Here is a 21,835-nt window from a genome sequence, read left to right on the forward strand (position 1 = left end):
TATGCATATATACACACATATACAAAACATGTAAATAACCTCATGTTATTTCTAATCTAATTTGCCACAATATCTTGGATGTATGTTTACACTGTATTTTAAATTTCTTTAAAAATAAACTATGTAAGCAAATTTTAATTTAGTCTTTGTACTTAAAGATCTACTGCATTGCAGAGCAGCAATCTTGGATTCATATGGAGAGAAAGTTTCAGGAACTGTATGAATGGTTGTTGGGTGTGGCTGACCGGAAGATCAGCAGAACTGATAACTTTTTCTTGAAAATTGAAACATTTCTCAAAATATTGGCATTATGAAAGATCAGGAAAATGTTAATGTTGGTGCCTGTTAATAATGCAGGTGTCTACAGGAGGAAGAAATTAACAGGCCATAAGCAAAATACCAATTATACTAGATATGCAGGCTTACCTGAAAATATGTTTGCAAAAGTTTACAAGTATGCTATGGAAGAAGTATCAGCATACAAATACCCCCTTAGATTTTTATTAATGCTATGAAACTTTTGGTCAATATTTGATTTATAGCTCAATTTTGCACTTTCTTGTGTAAAACACACACAAATGCATGTGTTTTATGTTGCTCAATTGATTGTGTGCAGTAAATCACCTAGCAAAAACTAAGCCTGACAAGTTAATAATAGGACCACTGGGCATACAACCTGATTTTCTTAAGTGGATTGTAGTTTTCATTATTATCAGAGGAGAAACAATAAAATCACGATATAAGGGTGTGGTCTCATTAAGCTGACAGTGGTATTTGGATCCTCCCACAATCACATCAAAATTACAACTAAACTACCGAACAACCATCATTCAGAACTGCCTGAAACCTAGCTAAATAGAATTCCTATAACTTAAGATAAAAAGAAAAAGCCACATCAAGACTGGTAGGAGGAATGGGGAAGGGCTGGTCCCCCACCCATGTGTGGCAGATAAAAATGGGGAGGGATATCTCGGATGCAGAGATCCTCCAGCCCAGGGCCCATAACTCAGGGTTCCAATAGAAGGAAGAGAAGACCCCATAACTTTTGGCTGAAAAAAAAGCAGCAGGGATTGAGGCTGAGTGAGATAGAGGGCTCTGAAGTCCCAGGCTTTCCTGTTAAAGGGCCTAAGAACAGACTTAATGCTCTGAGTTCCAGCACTGGGGGCACCAGGGACAAATGGGGAGAAACTAAATTATCTGGCATCAGAGTGGAAGATGGAGAGAGAAGTGCTGGTAGAGATCATTGTTTCTTTTCAACTCCCAACCCCAGCCCTCAAGCCAGCAGGTGGGTGCCCTATCTACATCTCCATCAACTTGGCTAATACTGTTTGCCCCACCTGGGTGATTCCATGAGATTTTGCCACACCCAACTTGTGGACCCACCCAAGCAGATTCCAGTGACTTTTCTATACAAACAGACTGCCTTGTATGGCAATAGTTCCTGCTTTGGATTTGCCTAATATTTCTCAAACAAGCAGCATTTGGCCTTGGCATGCCTTGTACCCCTTGCTAAGTGGCTTCAGCTAGATACTAGCAACAGCTGGCCTTGGTGCATAGCGTGGCCTCTCCTGGGCACCTCGAAGTCAAGCACAAATAACAGCCATCTGTAGATCACTTTGTAGCTCAAACCACATGGCCCCAGGCAGGGCACAGGTAGTGGCTGACTTTGACTTGCAATTCCCAGGAGGCCCCTTAGAGCCAGCAAACTGGGTGAATAACTTCAGACCACTCAAGTTCCTCCAAAAGGTACAAACTCAAGAGGTGGACTCAACAGACAAATTTAAGTTTTGCTCTGTGTGGTTCACCCTTGCACAGCTGATCCTCAATGGTGGTTGAAGCTAGACCTCACAGCTAATCAACCTGGGGGATAAATTCTTCCCATTGAGGAGCCAACAGCCAACAAGGCGCAAATACAAAATAAGGAGATAGCCCACATGAGGGGCTCACTGGAGAGCCCAACTTGGTGATTGGGGAAGTTGTGCCACACCGTATAGGACACCTACTAATAAGCCCATTTTACCAAGCCCAAGAGACATAGAAGTTTTACCTAGTTCATGGAAACAAACACAGTGAGTCAGCTAAAATGGGGAGACAAAGAAATGACCCAAGTGAAACAACAGAACAAAACCCCAGGAAAAGAACTAAACAAATGGAGAAAAGCAATCTACTAGATGCAGATTGGTTATAAGGATGCTCAATGATCTTAAGGAAAGAGTAGATGAATTTAGAACTTCAACAAAGGAAATGAAAAAGGAGATTAAAAACATTATAACCAGTTAGAAATGAAGACTACATTATAGGCAGTCAGCAGTGGAATATATGAAATCAAGGATAAAATCAGTGATTTGGAAGATAAGAAAGCAGAAAACACCCAATCAGAACAACAAAAAGAATTAAGCATGTTTAAAAATTATAAGGAGCCTCGGGAACAACTTCAAGCATAACCAACATTCACATCACGCTGGTGCCAGAGGGAGAAGAGAGAGAACAAAGAATTGAAAGCCTTGACTTAGAAGTCCAGGAGACATACAAGTCCAGGAAGTGTGGGGTCCCCTACAAGATGAACCCAAAGAAGCCCATATCAAAACATAATTAAAGTGCCAAAAATTGAAGACAAAGAGAATCATAAAAGCAGCAAAAGAATAGCAGTTACCTACAAGGGAGCTCTTATAAGACTGTCAGCTGATTTCTGTCAGCAGGCCAGACAGAAATGGCAAGAAATATTCAAAGTAGTGGAAAGCAAGCACCCACAACCAAGATTGCCAAGCTATTATTTAGAATCAATAAGATAGCTTCCCAGACACGAAAAAAACTAAAGGGGTTTTTACCAGTATAATAATAAATGTTAATGGGTCTTCTTTAAAAAGAAGAAAAAGATAAAAATATGAATAATAAAATGTCAATAGATACATAACTATGAACATTTACTTTAAATGCAAATGAATTAAATGCTATCAAAAGACATATGTAGGCTAAATGGATAACAAAGCAGGACCCTAAAATATGCTGTCTACAAGCGACTCACATCAGATTGAAAGACACACACAGACTGAAAGTAAAGGGACAGAGAAAGATATTTCATGAAAATTAAAACACACAAAAGCTGAGGTAGCATTACTTACACCAGACAAAATAAATCAAAAAACACAAAATAAATAAGCAGACCTAAACAGACCCATAGATACAGAGAACACTTTGAAGGTTGTCATATGGGAGGAGGTGGGATAAGGGTGAAAATGGTGAAGGGAGTAAGAAGTACAACTTGATAGTTACAGAATAGTCTGGGGATGTAAAGTATAGGGAATATAGTCAACAATGTTGTAATAACTATATGGTGTCAGATAGGTTCTGGAAATATTGAGGTGATCACTTACTTTTATAATGTCTAATAATTGTGTTGTCCACCTGAAACTAATATAATAGTATTTCAATTGCATTTGAGAAATTTCAAAATATTTAGAGTAAAAAAATTGCCCTGGCCAGATGGCTCAGTTGGTTGGAGCATCATCCTGTACACAAAAAGTTCTGGGTTCACTTCCTGCCAGGGCACATACCTAGGTTGTAGGTTTGATGCCTGGTAGAGGTGCATGCAGGAAGCAACCAATCAATGTTTCTCTCTCACATCAATGCTTCTCTCTTTTTCTCTGCCCTTGCTCTCTATCTAAAAATCAATAAGTATATTCAGAGGCAAGAATAAAAGAAATAATATTTTATAAATAAATAAAATAAAAATCATGACATAAAACGTGTTGAAATAAAAAGATTAATATGAATATTTTCCAGTATGATTAGGTAGGAAAGGACTGTTTGAGACGGTTGGGTTAAAAGGTATTGACCTAGATGAAACCTTTATACAATAACTAGTATTTTTAGAAATAATAAAAGTGAACTAGCTCCCAATAGACAAAGCTGGAATGATTTGAGCAAAACCATAATGTACTAGTGGGTAGTTGGATTATAACCCAAAATATAAAGTATACCTAAATCTACCTTAATATAAATGGTGAATGTTTATATAAATAAATGTACAATAGGAGAGAAGACACAAATATTCTTTAGAGAACTTAAAGTAATATTTGGAATTGCATTACTCTTCTGGTTAGGGCATAGAATTTCACTGTCTCCATATGAAGATGGGTTAGACTCAGTGACTAACTTCAAAAAATAGAGAGTGGAAAACATTAATGTTAACAATATCATGTAGTTATCTTGTAATCCATAATATGATGTGATAGTGGTAGAAAAGCACATTTTTTCCAAAACTTGTATCTTTAGTCTAATCATAAGAAAGGCATCAGACACACCAGATGGGGGACATTCTACAGGACAGATCTTTGGCCAGTACTTCTCAAGAATGTCAAGATCATGAAAAATAGATAATTACTAAGAAACTGTGGTAGGTCACAGGAGATAGGGAGACCAGACACCTAAGTGCAATGTGGATCCTGGATTGGATCCTAGAAAGGAAATAAGATAGAAATGGTAAAACTGGGGATGTCCAAATAAAGTCTAAAGTTTAGTTGCTTTTATTCAAGACTTACATACTTTCTTTTTAAAAAAAATATATTTTATTGATTTTTTACAGAGAGGAAGGGAGAGAGATAGAGAGCTAGAAACGTCGACGAGAGAGAAACATCAACCAGCTGCCTCTGGCACACCCCCACCGGGGATGTGCCAGCAACCAATGTACATGCCCCTGACCTGAATTAAACCTGGGACCTTTCAGTCTGCAGACCAACACTCTACCACTGAGCCAAACCGGTTTTGGCAAGACTTACATACTTTCACTTGTTTCCCCCTAAATCAGGATCTGTGCACCAGACATATTCCCTGCTGGGTCCCAGGCTCTAGGTCAGAGCTTGGTATATAGTCCTCTCAGCCCCTCTCATGAATGAGTGAATTTATTAAGAAAGGAACAGTCATTGTTTTCAGAATTTAGACAATGCAGTTACAGGGTTGTGTGTGTGTTTTTTTGTTTTTTTTTGTTTTTTTTAACATATTTTTTATTGATTTCAGAGAGGAAGGGGGAGGGAGAGATAGAAACATCAATGATGAGAGAGAATCATTGATTGAGCCTGCAACCAGGCATGTGCCCTTGACTGGAATTGAACCTGGGACCCTTCAGTCCACAGGCTGACACTCTATCAACTGAGCCAAACCAGGTAGAGCAGCTTGTTATGTTTTTATTTTGTCTCTCCTTGTCCAAGAATAGTGGAATCTATTCTGTAATGTTATATTAATGCATTGTTTTACCCTGGAGTTTTCTCTGGGAAAAACATACCCCCAAACACATGAACAGTAAGTGTTCTTAAAGACAGAGGTTAGACACAGATTTGCTCTTTTTGATGCTAGACCTATTAAAACTTGGTTGATGAGCTGGATGATTTCGGAGTGACATTGAAGAACTCTTCTAAACCACCTATAATAATAATAAAAGTGTAACATGGTAATTAGACTGGACAGCTGAACAACCTTCCAGATGTCATTCCGGACATCCTTCCTGATGAAGCCATGGTGGTGGGGGCCAAGGCAGAGTCAGTTAGGGGTGATCAGGTAGGCAGGCAAGCAGAGTTGTTATGGGCAATCAGGCAGGCAGGGTTAGAGGCAATCAGGTAAGGCAGGTAGGCAGAGTGGTTAGGGGTGATCAGGCAGGCAGGTGAGCAATTAAGAGTGATCAGGTAGGCAGGCAAGCGATTAGGAGCCAGAGGTCCCAGATTGTAAGATGGATGTCCTGGATTGCAAGAGGGTGCAGGCCGAGCTGAGCCCCCCTGCCACACGAATTGCCTCTAGATAAATATAAAATAACCCTAATTTTTTTTAAATTAAGCAATGGTAAATTCACAGTTAAATTTCTTGGGCGAAAAAAAGTAATGCTATTAAATTTGAAATTTTGCACAGTCAAAAAAATGAAGAAGCAAAAATCTTTTCCAAGTTTCTTATATAACACTTCTTGCCATTTAAAAAGAAAAATGTGTGGATGAGAACATTTGAAATCTCATTGTATAGGATACATTGTATAGGAACATAAATCCCCCAAATGCTGTTTCTGGGTGGTTTGGGTAAATGATCCAGACAAAGCATTCAGCACAACTCTACTTATTGACAGAAATAAGTTATCTGAAATATGCTACTCCTCCAAATTTCCAGGAGCCAGTCTATTAAAAGGAAATCCCAAGGTCACCCTGGGCTAGAGAAAGGAAATTGATAACATCTCCCAATTCACATCAGAGATCTTAATATTCCCTGAGTCACCTATCCACAGACAAGCAGATTTTTCACAACATGAGCCTTCAGTTGCCTTGGCAACTTGCAAGCATTTTTGGAAAAACTGGCACAATCATTTCTGCAAATGAATTTTATCTGGAACCTAATATGTTAAATAAATGCAAGCCAAGCTCTATGTGTGTGTTTGGGAATTCCTTCTTTTCCTTCATCCAACCCCCAGCCTTTGTGGCAATTTTGTGGAAGTCTTAGGCTTTTAAGAGTAAGGATTGGAAATGACTGTTTGGTGACCGCTGGCTAAACCACTCATTCTGCTAACTAGGAAACTAAAGGTCATAGCAACATGTTTTCAGCAGAATAATGTACTTATCTCTGCTGTGATCTGACCACTAACTTTTTTAATGTATGGGGAGGGCAGACAACTTCTCATACACTTGGATCCTTGAAGAGTCTAACTGAATTTGGAAAGGATCTCCCCTGGTGGGTATACATGGAACAAGAAGGCAAAAGGCAAGAGTTAGTCATCCTTGAAAATATATGTAAGTTTTGAAAATAGGTATAAAATATCTAGCCCAGTACCCAATAGGGATTACCGAGTAACAGCTAGCAACTATTATTAAGACTTCAGGGGTTTTATAATCCACTTTGCAGCTTTCTGATACAAATGGCAGAAGAATTAGTGAAACCTTAAATCACAGCAATAGAAGTTAAATAATGGCCCCCAAATTTTTGGTACGTAGCCACAAATCTTATGTTCTCCTCTACCCTGTCACACAGTCAATCCTTTGATCCAACTATTAGATGCAGTCACTGGATGTGAAAAGAAAACAGACTGAAAGTTTAATTTCTCTGACTTAATCCAAGGTCACCTAGTTGGTGGTGGCAGAGCGTGGGCTAATGCCCCGGTGTGCTGCTTTGAAAGCCAGGACCCTTGACCATGAACCACCTTTTCCCCACACTAAGAGGAGGATGGTAAAGCTTTATGTACCACCACACTGGAAAGAGGCCTTGGGCAAACTCACCCTTTTCTGGGAGGAAGATGAAGGTGGTGAGGAGACTGGAAGCCCTATACTGGGAAAAGGGTTTTGGATCAGAGTGTTGCTACTCCAGGTGTGACCTTTGCACCATCTTAGAGCTGATTGAAAAATGTAGAATCTCTGCTTTTTAACAAGATTTCAAGATGATTTGTATGAACAATGTAGGCTGAAGAGCACAGAGGCCTTTGGGGCTATCTAACAGGAAGAAAAGACAAGACTTACATCTTATTTCAAAGGCCAAAGATAAGACTTCCTTGGAGGAAATCTTACAAAAATTGAGATTTAGGTTTTTAAAAAGATAATTTATCACCAAGTCTGAAAATGTAACTCAGGAAACAGCTCTTCATCACAGGAAGTGTTGAGGTGTGTCTGCATGATCAATCATTTGTCAGGATTTCATAGCAGAAATAGAAAAATTCAATTGGTATTTAGACAAGTCTCAAGAGACAATTACTGAGCACCAGGACCTGTGCAAGTCATTGGAGAGCCTGAGTACATAAGATATTTTTTCTTTTAAGAGGAGCATGTTTATTGGAGTAACAGAAAATTAAAAGTCAAAGAAATGTAATATGATCATATGCTAAAAAGGATGAGTATTCGTGCTGCAGGAGTGCAAAGCAAGGGCACTGTTCTGAATTCAGGAAATGGCAGAGTGATGAAGAAGCTAGATTGGATGCAGAGAAAAATGTGGGAATGACTGTCTCTGGGTGAATGATGTCATCATCCAAGATTTGGCTGAAGTGAGAAGCTGACGGGAATCTACAATACATTGGAACTCCACCTTACACAGAGGAAGGGGCTTAAAGAGAGTTTGAGGAAGGGGGAGGAATATAGTGATGGGGGAGGTCTTGATAAGCTGCATTTACTCTTTTTTTTTTTTTCATATTTTCATCCTCTCAACTAACATATTGCCAAGCACTCTTCTAGCTGCTCATCTGTTAAAAAAGAACTAGATTATGGTCTTTGCTCATAATGAATTCACAACTCTATGATGAAGGTAGACTTAAGGATTAAAAACCACAGGGTAAATGAGGTGAGTGTGATAGAGGCAGATAGTGTGAAAGGACTAATGATAACCCCAGAGTTTAGAGAGAAGGGGAGGGTAGGAGGGGATCAGAGAAGGTTTTACACCTAAGAGGAAACATCTTAAGCAGACCTTAGAGGACAGAACATCAAGAGGAAATGAAGTTAGCAAAGACCCAGAGTCTAAACATTGAATGGTGTTTCCCATGGATTAAATCTATTTCTACGTAGCTGGAAAGTTGAGTGCTTGCACGGATGTATTGGCTGAGATTGAGGAAGGATAGAACAAGGTAAAAATGAGCAGGAATAATTGTGTGAGGGCCAGTCTGAGGAAGTAGAGAGGGTATAGGGAGAAGAATGATGTGATCAGCTTTACCTTTAGGAAGTCTGGAGTGGAGGAGTACATACATGTTCAAGGGTGAGTGTGTGTCAGGCAATGCAGGAATGGGCCAAGAGGCAATGTTGCATCAATTCTAGGAAAGACGAACAAAGGCCAGCAAGGTAATGACTCATTCCAGAGGTCAAAGTGACATGGCACAGCCACTGTTTTGAATGAGTCACATAGGGGAATCCAAAGTTTCTCAGATGTGGATAGGATTCTGAGGAAGGATCAATAATAAAGAATGAGCATGCCCATGTCTTAACACAAAATTATGAAAAACAATAAATATTTTTACACCACCAAATGTTGGCGTAGTTTGTTATATAACAATAAATAATTGAAACAATAATCATGGGACCATGGCATGGGAAATCACTGAACTATTCTGGTTTATAGCTGAGAATGGTAAAGATTGCTGGTTATTTTCCCAATGCGCTCAATGTTCTCCTTTTTCTCATGGTAATAGGAACCCCAATTTTTAGCTAGTGACATAGCAGCTTAGGATAATAGTGTTATATTTTCTAGCCTCTTTTGGTGTTATATGTGGCTAAATTCCAAGCAATAGGAAAAGAAAATAAATACATACATACATTCTTGTTGGTTATTTTTTTTTTCTTAAGTTTTTAAAGATTCCTTTTTTAAAATTGATTTTTAGGAAGAAAGGAAGGGACAGGGAGTGAAAAACATCAATGTGAGAGTGAAACATCTATTGGCTACCTCCTGAACTCCCCTACCAGGGATTGAGCTCATAACCCAGACTTGTGCCCTGAGTCTAACTGTTTTGCATGGGACGACACCCAACCAGCTGAGCCACACTGGCCAGGGTCTTGTTGGTTTTTAAAAATAGAAAGGCCTAGCTGGTGTAGCTCAATGGTTGAGCGTTGACTTATGATCCAGGAGGTCACAGTTTGATTCCCAGTTGGGACACATGCAGGCTCGATCACTGGTGGAGGTTGTGCTGGAGGCAGCCAATTGATGTTTTTCTCTCAAAGATGTTTCTATCTCTCTCCCTTCTTATGTCTCTAAAAAAAAAAAAAAAAAAAAATATATATATATATATATATATATATATATATATATATATATATATATACACACACACACACACACACACACACACACACACACCATATTTTTCGGACCATAAGACGCTCCGGACCATAAGACGCACCAGTTTTTAGAGAAGGGAAATGAAGAAAAAAAGATTCTGAAACAAATAGTGTCCTAAAATATTTTATGTGCATTAAAACCCAACATCACAGTCATAAACACATGTAATCAACCCTGTAAAGTAAACAGCAGCATTTAGAGCCATTTTAGAGCCGGGCAAGCACACAGAGACCACACAGAGCCGGGCAAGTAAAGAAACTTTTTTTTTAAAGTATATGTGTAGGCTATATTTGGACCATAAGACGCAGGGACTTTTCCCCCCCACTTCTGGGGGGAAAAAAGTGCGTCTTATGGTCCGAAAAATACGGGTGTGTGTGTGTGTGTGTGTGTGTGTGTGTGTGTGTGTGTGTATAAGAGTTTCCCTTCTATCTTAAAAAAAAATAAATATATATATATATATATATATATATATTTTTTTTTTTTTTTTAAGATAGAAGGGAAACTCTTCTTTGCTTTACCCTTCTACTTGGAAGAGAGGCGCACACTCCAGGTTTGATAGAGTGACAAATTAGAAGCCTGGGTCCCTGCATGATTTCCTGGAGCAGAACTGTCATCCTCCTAGACAATCTGCTTATTACATGAAAGAGGAACTAATATTTTGTTTAAAATCTCTGTTCTCTGACACATGTGGCTGATTTTGTGTGGTTTCTGCAGATTTGCATATCTAGGAAACAGAGAGTTCCAGGAGAAGGGATACAAGGGCTGACCTAGTAGCTTTCCATGAAGCCAAAGTATATACCTCCAGCCTTTTATCCACCACATTCCCCAACGAACTTGAGGAGACGAAAGATAGAAACGTCGGGTCTGTCCGGTGTGGCTCGGTGGTTGTGGACCAATAAACCTGGAGGTCACAGTTTGATTCCATGTCAGAACACATCCCCCGGCTGTGAACTTTTTCTAGTAGGAAAGTGAAGGAGGCAGCCAATCGATAATACTCTCTCATTGATTTTATCTCTCTCTACCTCTTCCTTCCTCTCTGAAGTGAATAAAAGCATATAAAAGTCTATTTTAAAAAAATAAAATAAAGCTAGAAACATTGGACAGGGGAGTATGGCCAAGACAGCATGAATTAGCAGGGCTCTTGCATGCAAATGCCTCCTAGTCCAGGCAGTTAATATAAAGGTGTGAGGTGTGCCAAGTAAGGCGGCAATGAAAGGCAGATTGATGAACCTCCAACTGATTATTGCCATGTGAAAACCAGGCTTAGAATTCCTGATTTTTAAACAGATGCCAGAAATCTGGGTGTTTGTGTGTCATCCCTTGCTTTCAAAATGTTGGCAAATATTTCAGCTAAATGATCCGTTGGCCCAAACACAGTATGTAGCGAGTGGGGCTATCAGTTTGTGATCTTGGGTTCCAGTGAATTTTAGGAAACTCTCTTCTCTTCTGGCTCAAAAGTAGGTCCTCTTGAATGAGGAAACTTGGAAATGCTTGAGGCTCTTCTCACCAATACAGCTTCCTCATTTGCCTTACAAGAAACCAGACTCCATTTAAAAAGCAAACTCTGTCTTCCTGACAGAGTGTCAAAGGCAGACAGCTGCTAACAAACAGGAGCGCTCAGCACACTCTGAAGGTGTGGAGGACTTGCATTATTTCCTTGGAACAATGAGTGGTCTATGGAACTATTTGCTCCAAGTCTGAAGTAAGGATGATTGGATAAGGTCAGAAAGTGACTGAGAATGTGGACATTTAAAAGAGGTCATCTAAAATAGCCTCTCTGTGGCTTCAGAAAACAACGTGAATATTTTACCCAATGTCCAGCATCTTTTATCTGAAAGTCTGGGATCAGTGGTAGTCAATATCACGAGGTTGAGGTGAATATGAAGCACATTCATTGTAATTTTATTGCCTGGACACTCTATTCCCAATCTCTATTTATGTTTTAATTTTAGGAGCATCACCACAGGGGAGAGGTGAGTTTTCTCTCCTGTTGCTTTGTTCTGACCAGGGAGACCACACGTTTATGCTGAGGTAGGATTTTGCAAATGCTTCTCAAATCATTGATTAAATGTATCAGAATCACCTCTTTGAAAATCCAGGTTCCTCGTGGTGTGTGGAATTGTTTCTGAGCAGGACTGGAGCAGTGGTGGGATGGGGAGTAGGGGGAGTCGCCATTGCAGAAGAAAGGAGGGCTGATTGTCCCAGGCCAAGGCTAGTCTAGCTCCTGTGAGAATTTCCCTCCTGGAATGTGGATTTCTGGGATCCCTCCTGCTCAAGAGGAGAAGCTCTGTAGGCTGCTTTTTTCTTTCTTCATACAACCATAGGAAGGCACGATACTAAAAAAGGAAAAAAAAACACTCTCTTTTCTCTGGATGAGAATCCCTTAGTCTTCAGATTTTCATGGAATTCTCTTGCTTTTTTTTTTTTTTTTTTTTTTTCTTCTTTCTTTCTGTCAAGAGCCACCCTATATCGGCGATATTGGTGGTTTTGCCCTATACCAGCATATTCTCTTACAGGGTGCACACAGAGTCAGAGTTAAACTCTGAAAATGCACTTTCTGGATTTCATTCTGCTTTTCTAAACATCTGGAAAAGGTTTCCTAGCCTGTAATGTGGGGATACTAATAAGATATCTCATATGTTGTTATTACATAAAATATGAAATAGTCCTTAATGAAGAGTAAAAATTATTGTTATTATTATTTAGTTCCTTATATCAACCCTGGAAAATAGTCATCTAAATTTTACACATGTGGAAACAATTTAAGAAACTGCAATAACAAGAAACAGGGTTAATCTTAAACTCCATTTATTTTTTCTTCAGAACCAATGCCTCTCATGGGCATTTACTGATTTTTGTTGCTTCTTTTAGCCCCAGTTAATGAATAGAGTTTCCACTGAGACTGATGACAGTTTTCCTGTTCGTGGGGATGTTAGAATTAGGTGGATGGTGTGCTGGGAACTTGACTGTAGCAAATGATTTGCTTTAACAATGCAGTTCCACATATCATTTAACAGGTGTGTATGCTCAGGGGCAGGATCCAAAACACTACATGAGAACCTTCCGTGTGCTGGGTGAGACAGGAAAGATTAAGAAACATAATTTCAAATGCCAGAATTCCAAACTTAGATGTACCTATTCAAAGGTTTTCTAGTCGTTTGCTAAAACTTCTGGAAAACAATTTAACAGGTTAAATCTTTGTAGTTGGCAGCTTGTGACTGGCAGCCAGTGTCTCTGTAACAGTTCAGAATAGAGAGTTCTTACTGTTTTTCAACTGCCCTGCTCTAAAAAGGAAGAGTCTAGTGTAACCTCTGAGCAAACGTGGAGCTGACAGGAGAAGGGAAGTGGGCAAAGAGAGGGGCTGAGACCACATTTTCCCTCTCCTGCTTAGCTATTGCTTGTGATAAGGCCTGCTGCCTCTCGGAGCTTCCTTCGGGCGCTTAGAAAATGCAGTGGTAATAAATGCCTGCTTTCTCCCAAGGATGCTGCTCCAGATGAGATAATGGACCGGAGACAGTGGTTCTGGAAGCTTTACAAGTGGTAGAGGTCAATACAAATATGAGGAGGTTTTAATAGTTCAGCTGCAGCTTGAAGAAAAAAAAAAAAAAAAAGCAAAGAAGGCAAAGTAAGTTTATTTTTTATCCAAATGGTATGATCCCCATAAGCATCACTTAGGGGCATCATTTGTATTACTGTTTCGGTTTCATTATAAGATTTAATACCTATTTTGTTTTTATTTCTGATGCTTTACACCTCAAGGTATCGGAGCCTTGTTATGAACAAAACAGTAATCCTCTAGCGAATATAATTTTAATGGATAAGTAAAAGACATAGTATGAGGTAAGAAAGAACAGCTTTCAGTATTTAGATGATACATTTATTTAAATTTTTAAAATTCTTACCCAAGCTAAGAATCATGTCTGCTAAAACATTTCCATGCTTAATAGACATTTCATGAGATATCTTAATAGAGCCGTGTTGTTTAGAAGCAAAACTGACCGAGGAGTTTGCCCTCTACCTAGCTCTCAGCTAAGTCTCTCTAGAGTCCCTTCTTCTTCTGTGTTAATTTTTCGGTGGCTGCCATATTTAAAGAGCTCTTCCTAGGAAGAGGAGATTATTTATTATTCTGAGGATTAAGAAAGCCATCATGGAGAAGGAAATTTTGATGTAATCCTTAAAGGATAAAGACAATTTAAAAAGCAAAGCAGAGCCGAAACCGGTTTGGCTCAGTGGATAGAGCAGCGGCCTGTGGACTGAAGGGTCCCAGATTCGATTCCGGTCAAGGGCATGTACCTTGGTTGTGGGCACATCCCCAGGTGGGGGGGTGGGGGGGTGGGGGGGGTGGCGGGGTGTGTGTGTGTGTGCAGGAAGCAGCTGATTGTTGTTTCTAACTCTTTATTCCTATCCTTTCCTCTCTGTAAAAAATCAATTAAAAAAACACACACAAAAACCGCAATGTAGAGGAGGACACACTAAGTGCCAACGGTGAAGGGTGAGGTATGTAAGTATGGTATGCCGACATAGGAGATTTTTACCATTGATGTCATTGTTCTTATTTCTTTTTGCCTGTTTTCAGCTTAAGAATTAATAGTATTATATGTCTCATTGGTATAATTTGGCTGGTCACCTGGGCAACTGACATATGTTAGAGCTTACTTTTGTGTAGCCAAATACAAGTATTACTTGAATTAAAGTATTTTTAAAAAAAGAATATTTCTAATTTGAGGCACCTCTTTTTGACATTGAAGAGGAATTAGAAAACAAACCAAAATAAAAAATAAAAGGAACACAGCTCACCAGAAGCTCCAGGAAGGCAGCAGATGGTAGGTGTGGGTTGGCCACAGGGAGCTCTGAGCAGCATACTGATTCACTCTGGACCAGACCTGCTCCTTCAAAACCCAATTCATTACACCCTCAAACCTCTCCAGGGTAAAAGACCAGGTTTGATGTTGGTTTCCTTTTAAACCTCCTAACGTTTTAAATTCCTTACAAAAAGGGCAAAGGAATGGTCTCAAATCTTCTTGCCCTAGGTCCTGTGATTAATAAGGTGTTTGGACACTTCAAAAAATAAATAGGAACTACGTCCTCTCAAACACATTTACTGCCTCATTTATCTCTCTGGATCTCAAACAGACCTCTCAGAAATCAATACAGATTTATGTGGAAGTGTCACCAGGGTCCTCTTGTGGGTGTGAATGCACAGGTATGAGCAACAGTCTCGTTGGAAAATATTTGGGTCTTTTCTCATAGCTGCAATTGGAGAGAAATTAGACTTCAATTATTCTCAAACAACTCCTAGCCATAGTTACTATCATCCACAAAAAAACTATAATCCTTAAAAAAACACACACACCTTTTTAATAACCTGAATTTCAAGACTTTACCACTCAAAAACTTCTCCAAGAGGCTCATGCCTGATAAAAGAAACACACCATTCTCTATGGATGGGTGCAGCATGTTTTCTCTTGATAGTCAAATGCCCCCGGAAGATATACTCTTTTACTTCTTACTTAGAGTATTGATCGAACAGCTGCTTCTAATGAGGCAGTTCACTGAGGGTGGATTTGCAGGGATGAGTGTGGGCAGGTAAAGGTGTGTGGCAAAAAGGGTGAGGGACACCAGTGCAGCCTGGGTCTGACTCAGTTCACAAGGACCCAGCACACATGGGGAAGGAGCCCCAAGGAAGAATTGGAGACAACTAAGCAGCTATGGGTGAAAATGAAATCTGCACTTTCACAGCTCTCTCTGGTTCACTTCTGAGTCTTTGGGTGCCACTGATTCTTTAATTCTTTAGCAACGGTGTGAGATTAGCAAGTTTTCCATTGTATTTGCACCAGCAACCTGAAAAGCCCAGCTAACCCAGAGCCACTTCCTTTGCCAAAGTTCACATTGTATTTTTGATATAAACATGCAAAGACTCATGGGAATGCTCATTGACCTTCGGATTTAGAACACAGAGGAAACTTAAAAATACTGTACATGGGAAGCTGGAACTTTTGTTAATGTAATGGAGGAGCTGAATTGTATTTTTTTTTCAATTGCTGTTCCTGGCAGTAATTAAATCTCTCTCTCTCTCTCTCTCTCTCTCTCTCTCTCTCTCTCTCTCTCAGCTACCCTCATAAAGTGAGTTGCTGCTCTGTTGATTTACCTTAGTTTGAGTTCCTCAGAGATTAAAATATTTGTTTGGAAAGGAAATCTAAAAATAAGTCATAAGAGGAGCAACACATTTGAGAAAGAAATAGCTACTAAATAATTCCTAAATGAAATGCCCTTGCGGATGGCTGCAGGGACAAGTTATATTTACTGTGGCATTTTTAATGTCATATTCCCTGTTTAATTTTTTTCAAGTTCTAGGTTTTCTTTTCTCATTTGGTATTTCCTATCTTTCTTATTTAATTAACATATTTTAATGATATTATCAAACTATAGTCGTTTTCCTACTTAGGATGTCTTAAACCCCTTCTTTCTTGCTAAATTAACTTCACTGTAGTTTTTTTTATAATATGAAGTTCTCAAACAGACATTTTCTATTTTTAAAATTTTTATTGATTGATTTAGAGAGAAGAATAGAGAGAGAAAGATAGCAATTTGTTCCACATATGTATGCATTCATTGGTTGATTCTTATATGTGTCCTGAACTGGGAACAAACCCGAAACCTTGGATGGCTCTCTAACCAGCTGAGCTACCCAACCCAGGCAACATGTTTTCTATTTTTATTGGCTCTTTCATTACTTTGAAGAAAGTTTGCATCTATAAGTCTTGGAACTTTATATCTTATCTACACCTCCCATCACTAATTTGTACAAAACTCAGTGGGATGATGTCAAATATGGAATCCATGATGTACCTTTGACTTGCTACTTCTAGTTTAGTCAACCTATCCAACCCAAAGAGACTCAGCCCCAGGCTAGGTTCCTTTAGTGGACACTAGCCTTTCTCCTCTCTGAACTCCAACACTAGAATTGAGCCTATGACTTAAGATGTATTTATGTTATTCTTACATTTCCTTTAATTTCTCATGTGTGCGATATACTTCATCTCCAATAAGACCATGATTTAATTCATGGGTGAGCATTGCCTTCTACTTAGATAACCCTGTAAATTTTCAGATGTAGGAGTCCGATGTATGTTAATTATAGCGTCTTAGAAAATGGTGAGGGACATTCCTATCATTTTTAGGACCTTATTTGGCCTGAAAAAAATATTTTCTATTATATCTCTCCATCATTTTCACCTAATTTAGGTCTTCATTCATTAAAATAGGATTCGATTTTAATGATCATCAGATGAAGCATTTATATGATAACCTAGCCCGGCTGGTGTTGCTCAGTGATTGAGCATCAACTTATGAACCAGGAGGTCACAGTTCAATTCCTCGTCAGGGTACATGCCTGGGTGGCAGGCTCGATCCCTGGTAGGAGGTGTGCAGGAGGCAGCCAAATAATGATTCTCTCTCAGCATTGATGTTTCCCTCTCCCTTCTTTTCTTTTAAAAGACAATGCAGCTTCAGTCTGCTTCCAGGCCTACTAAACTATGCTTTGAAATATTTCAAAAACAAAGTGGGTATTTTAGAAATCATTCCTCTCTTCACTGTATATTTGACATCATCCCACTGAGTTTTGTACAAATTAGTGATGAGATATGTACATAAGATGTAAAGTTCCAAAACTCTTCATTCTATTTTTTTTAATCCCCACATGAGGATATGTTGTTTTTTTAAATTGATTTTTAGAGAGAGAGGAATGGGGGGAGAGAGAGAGAGAGAGAGAGAGAGAGAGAGAGAGAGAGAGAGAGAGAGAGAGAGAGAGAGAGAGAGAGAGAGAAACATTGATTAGTTACCTCCCGCATGCACGAGGGATTGAACCCACAACCAGGATATGTGCCCTGACCTGGAACCTTTCTGTGTATGGGGCCATGCTCCAACCAACTGAGTATCTGGCCAGGGCCTGACTTCTGTCTTTATTTTGTCTCCCCTGTAGCCCCAAAGAATAAGAAAGAAAAAAGATTACACACATTTCCTAGGTTAAAGAGCATAATCAGAGATGCAGAAATGCCTACTTCTATTATTTCTTTCGACTAAGAAAAAAGAATGATCAGAGTTTTATTGTACCCCCAAAGAGTTCCATGTATCTGCAGAAATATGACAGTTTGTTTAAGTTTTTCCATAAATCCATATTTTAAGGTATAAAATATGGATAATAAATTATTAAAATACATTACAGTTGTAGTGTAACAGTGTGATGCTAACTGAAATGGGAGGTTAACTTCGCTACTTTAATTCTATGTGAACATTCTTAAGGGGAAACCACAATTAGTCAACCTCTATGTCAGCTGAAACACCTACTCTGTTGAGAGCTCCACCAGGTCAATAACATTCTGTGGCCAATGCAGTTTCTGGATCTAAGTCTTACATTCATATCCTTTATGACTTTGGATGACTTGCATGGTCATTGAGTCTCAGATTCTTTATTAGTAAAACAAGGTGGTGAGATTGACTTGTTTCTCAATGTGCTTTTTGTTACTGACCCTTCTGAGCAGTTAATGAAAGCAATGGATAACACATGTACTCACAGGCACTAAAAATATACAGAATATGTTGGGATTTAAGCTGCTTCAACGCCAGTCCTTGGACCACTGATAGAGAACCCATGGACCAGATGATTTTTTTTAGGTCTGTGTAATTCTAATGTCATTATGAATGTATGCCCATATTTTATTTTAAATCAGCTTAAACAGTATACTGAGAGAGAAAAACAACACCAAACAGACAAAGGAATAAACATAATATTTATAAGCAATTAGTTCTTTCAGCACAACACATAGCTGAGTAAGAGAAATCAGTTTAGACACTAGATTGTGGAGTTTGAAATTTGGTAAAAATAATGACTTCGTTACACAGAAATGAATAAAATATATCAGTATTAACTGCATTTTAATAGTAATGTTTTAAATGACAAATTGCTGCTTACTACAAGATGAATTAACATACATATCCTCTAGGAATGTGGCTTCTTCTGTGTCATTCAAAAATTTCATATAGATTCAAAGAATGAGTTAAAATATAATGACTTTCATGTTAATACAAAACACACTATTATTTGAAATGCATATTTTGAAGATGATTTTTAAATTACTAAATTTTACATTTAGCATGCACATTTGCTAAATGTGCATAAACAATTCTTTAGTTGAAATTATTTCCCAATTAATTTTAGTTTAATCAATAAAACAAACTTCCTTATTTTTCGTTTAAAGTTTTTGCTTATTATTTTGAAAAGTTAAAACAATGGTATTGTCTTTTGTTTTTAATAATTAACATTATTTCACCACCGACTTAAAACCTGTATCTTAATTATCACCTGGAAGCATACTTTTGTGATTGAGTTGTTCTGAAAAGCCTTTGAAGCACAAAGTTGACCAAGGAAATAATAAAATATAGGAATTAAACAGCAAACAAGAAAACAATGGCATTGTCTGAATATAGCTGGGAAGAATTAAAAGTTAACATTTCAAATTGTAATGTCAAATTCAATTATATGAAAGTATAATAGAATACATGATTTGTTTTTCAGAATCAAAGGCACTACTTAAAGGAAATAGGTAGAGAGAAGATGGAAGAAAAGAAAATTTGTTTTTGAATATTAAACAAGAATTGCTTTTTAGAAGATAGTTAAAATTACAGAAAATAGAGTACAGAAAAAATAGGATTTAAAACAGGAAAAATACATTGATTTTGAAAGTACCACATGTAGAAGTATTAATATTCTCACAATAATTAATGTTATATACTATTGATAAAAGCTAATCAATTTTATAACTGAATGGGTAAAACCAGCATAAAGCATTTGGGAAATTTTATAAGTACCACAAATTACTTCAAATTATTAATAGATGTGTAAAAAATAAAAAGAAAGGATAAATGTTTCTTGCTTTTCCCCCCAGGAATTTAAATACTCAGGTTGAAATTGCATGAGCTTGAACAAATACAAGCATTTATGACATAAGTAAAATAAAAATCTGTTGAAGTTAGATTGAACCACTGCTCTCCAGTTCTCAATATAAAGAAAGACGTGGTTAAGGAGTCTGAAAGGAAGTGAATAGAGAACAATTTCCCAAATTTTTTAGATATCACGTGCCCTCATTTTTCAGAGAGGGAAAGTCAATTTCGGAAAGGGTAGGTAACCCACACTCGCTCAATAGGAAGTGTCAGAACACAGCTTAGAACCAAAGCTTTTTTCAAAAGTTTCCGAACTCCCTGTAATTTAGCCGCCTTGATGACTTCTGTTCTCTTGTAAAAGAGATGCTTACATTTCTCTAGATTGCTGTGTATGTAATCTTGCACTCATTCATTCACAAAGAATGAAGATTAGACATTGCCCATTCCAGGTTGATTTCAGTGTAAGCCCTATTTACATAGAGATAGCTTGGGATAGTAATGCTGAAGAACTATAGCTTCATGTGGTAAATGCAATTTAATTCTAGGCAAATATTTTTAAAAATTTAAAAATTATGTGAAGTGTGAGTAGCTGTTAAATAAAAGTTCAGCATTTTCTCAGTCCTTGAAGAAATATATTTGTAGCTACACAGTTTAAGGACAAGAAATGGGGTGAATTCAGCCCCGTTTTGATAGCCAAATCAGATAATGTTGGAGCAAACCATAACCTCTACCTGCCCCCAGATCACCTCAAGGTGGGCCAGTTTCCTTCAGAAAATACTCTATTAACTGAGCTATTCCACAGGAAATTTTTGTTTTAAAGGCTATACCAACTTGAAATATAAAATGTTTTCTTTTCATAAAGTTTGTTTAAAAGGAAGATCTCTTTATAGTCAAGACTATAAGTCTCTATTTGGAAGGAGAAAAAATTAAAAAATTCATGCGGATGTGCAAACCACCATTTGTGACCTCACATTTTTGAAGCCGCAGCTCCTCGGGAATCTCCCATTGCAGGGCCCAGGCCTGCGGGGATAATGACCACGGAGCTGCCGGGAGGGTGAGCAGGCTGCAGGCCACAGGGGACCCGGGCACCCATCCCCCGAGGGGCTTCCATACAGCTGCCTTCTCTCAGGTGCCATGGCTCCTCTGCCAGGCGGGCATTCTGATTTTAGGGGGGAAGGTATAGTGCTTTAGGGCTTTTAAACAGATAGCTGTAGCAGAACGGTTAGTGTTTTTGGATATTAAAAATCACATACATTGAGTGACTACAAGTAATTTATTAAATAACATTACAGAATATATGTTTTAACTGTTAAGGATTGTTAGCACGTGCTTATGTATTAGAAAAAGTGTGTTTGTGTATGGTGTCTTACGTCCAGGCACTACCTCATTTAAATGCAATGCGCTTTTTTGACATAGTCTCTGCTTGATAGGTAAAGATACAGAAGTTCAGAGAATTGAAGGTAGATTCCTAAAATTACAAAGTATTGCATTTCGTGGAAGTAACAAACCTATTTTGTAAAACTGAGTGGGGTACTGAGTACTGTTTGCTTTACTACGTGTATTTGAGTGGTAATAACCCTTAGAATTGGTGCCTAGGCTAACTCTGGGCAATTCACAGCTGTGCATGGTCTGCTTCACTAGCCATCTCCATTCTTTTTTATTTTATTTTATTATTATTTTTTATTTCCAATTTTTAAATTAAGATATCACATGTGTCCATATGTCCCCATTGCCCCCTACCCCACTCCAATACATGACCTCACCCCCTCTCCAGTGTCTTGCACCTTAATCTTTAATCAGCCAGGGTATTGTTGTTTTATATGTTTTAGAAATTCTCAGTGAGAACTTATACATTTAAAAAATCAACACAACACTTCCACCAAAATTTGGAAATTTGACCAAGCTAATGTAAATTCCCATTGTCTAAACTAATATAGATATCGCATAATGATTTTCCCATCAGTCTGGATTTTGTTGCATAATTTATAGATTTTCACCTTAGTTGTTATATATTTTCTTGAGTTTTATAATAATTTATATGATGTTTCTTAACTATGCATAATTTCAACAAGTGAAATGTCATTTAGGAACTTAAATAACTTTATAATAATGGATTGCTTGT

This window comes from Pipistrellus kuhlii, unplaced genomic scaffold (assembly GCF_014108245.1).
Source record: "Pipistrellus kuhlii isolate mPipKuh1 unplaced genomic scaffold, mPipKuh1.p scaffold_m20_p_9, whole genome shotgun sequence".
In the NCBI taxonomy this organism is placed as follows: Eukaryota; Metazoa; Chordata; class Mammalia; order Chiroptera; family Vespertilionidae; genus Pipistrellus; species Pipistrellus kuhlii.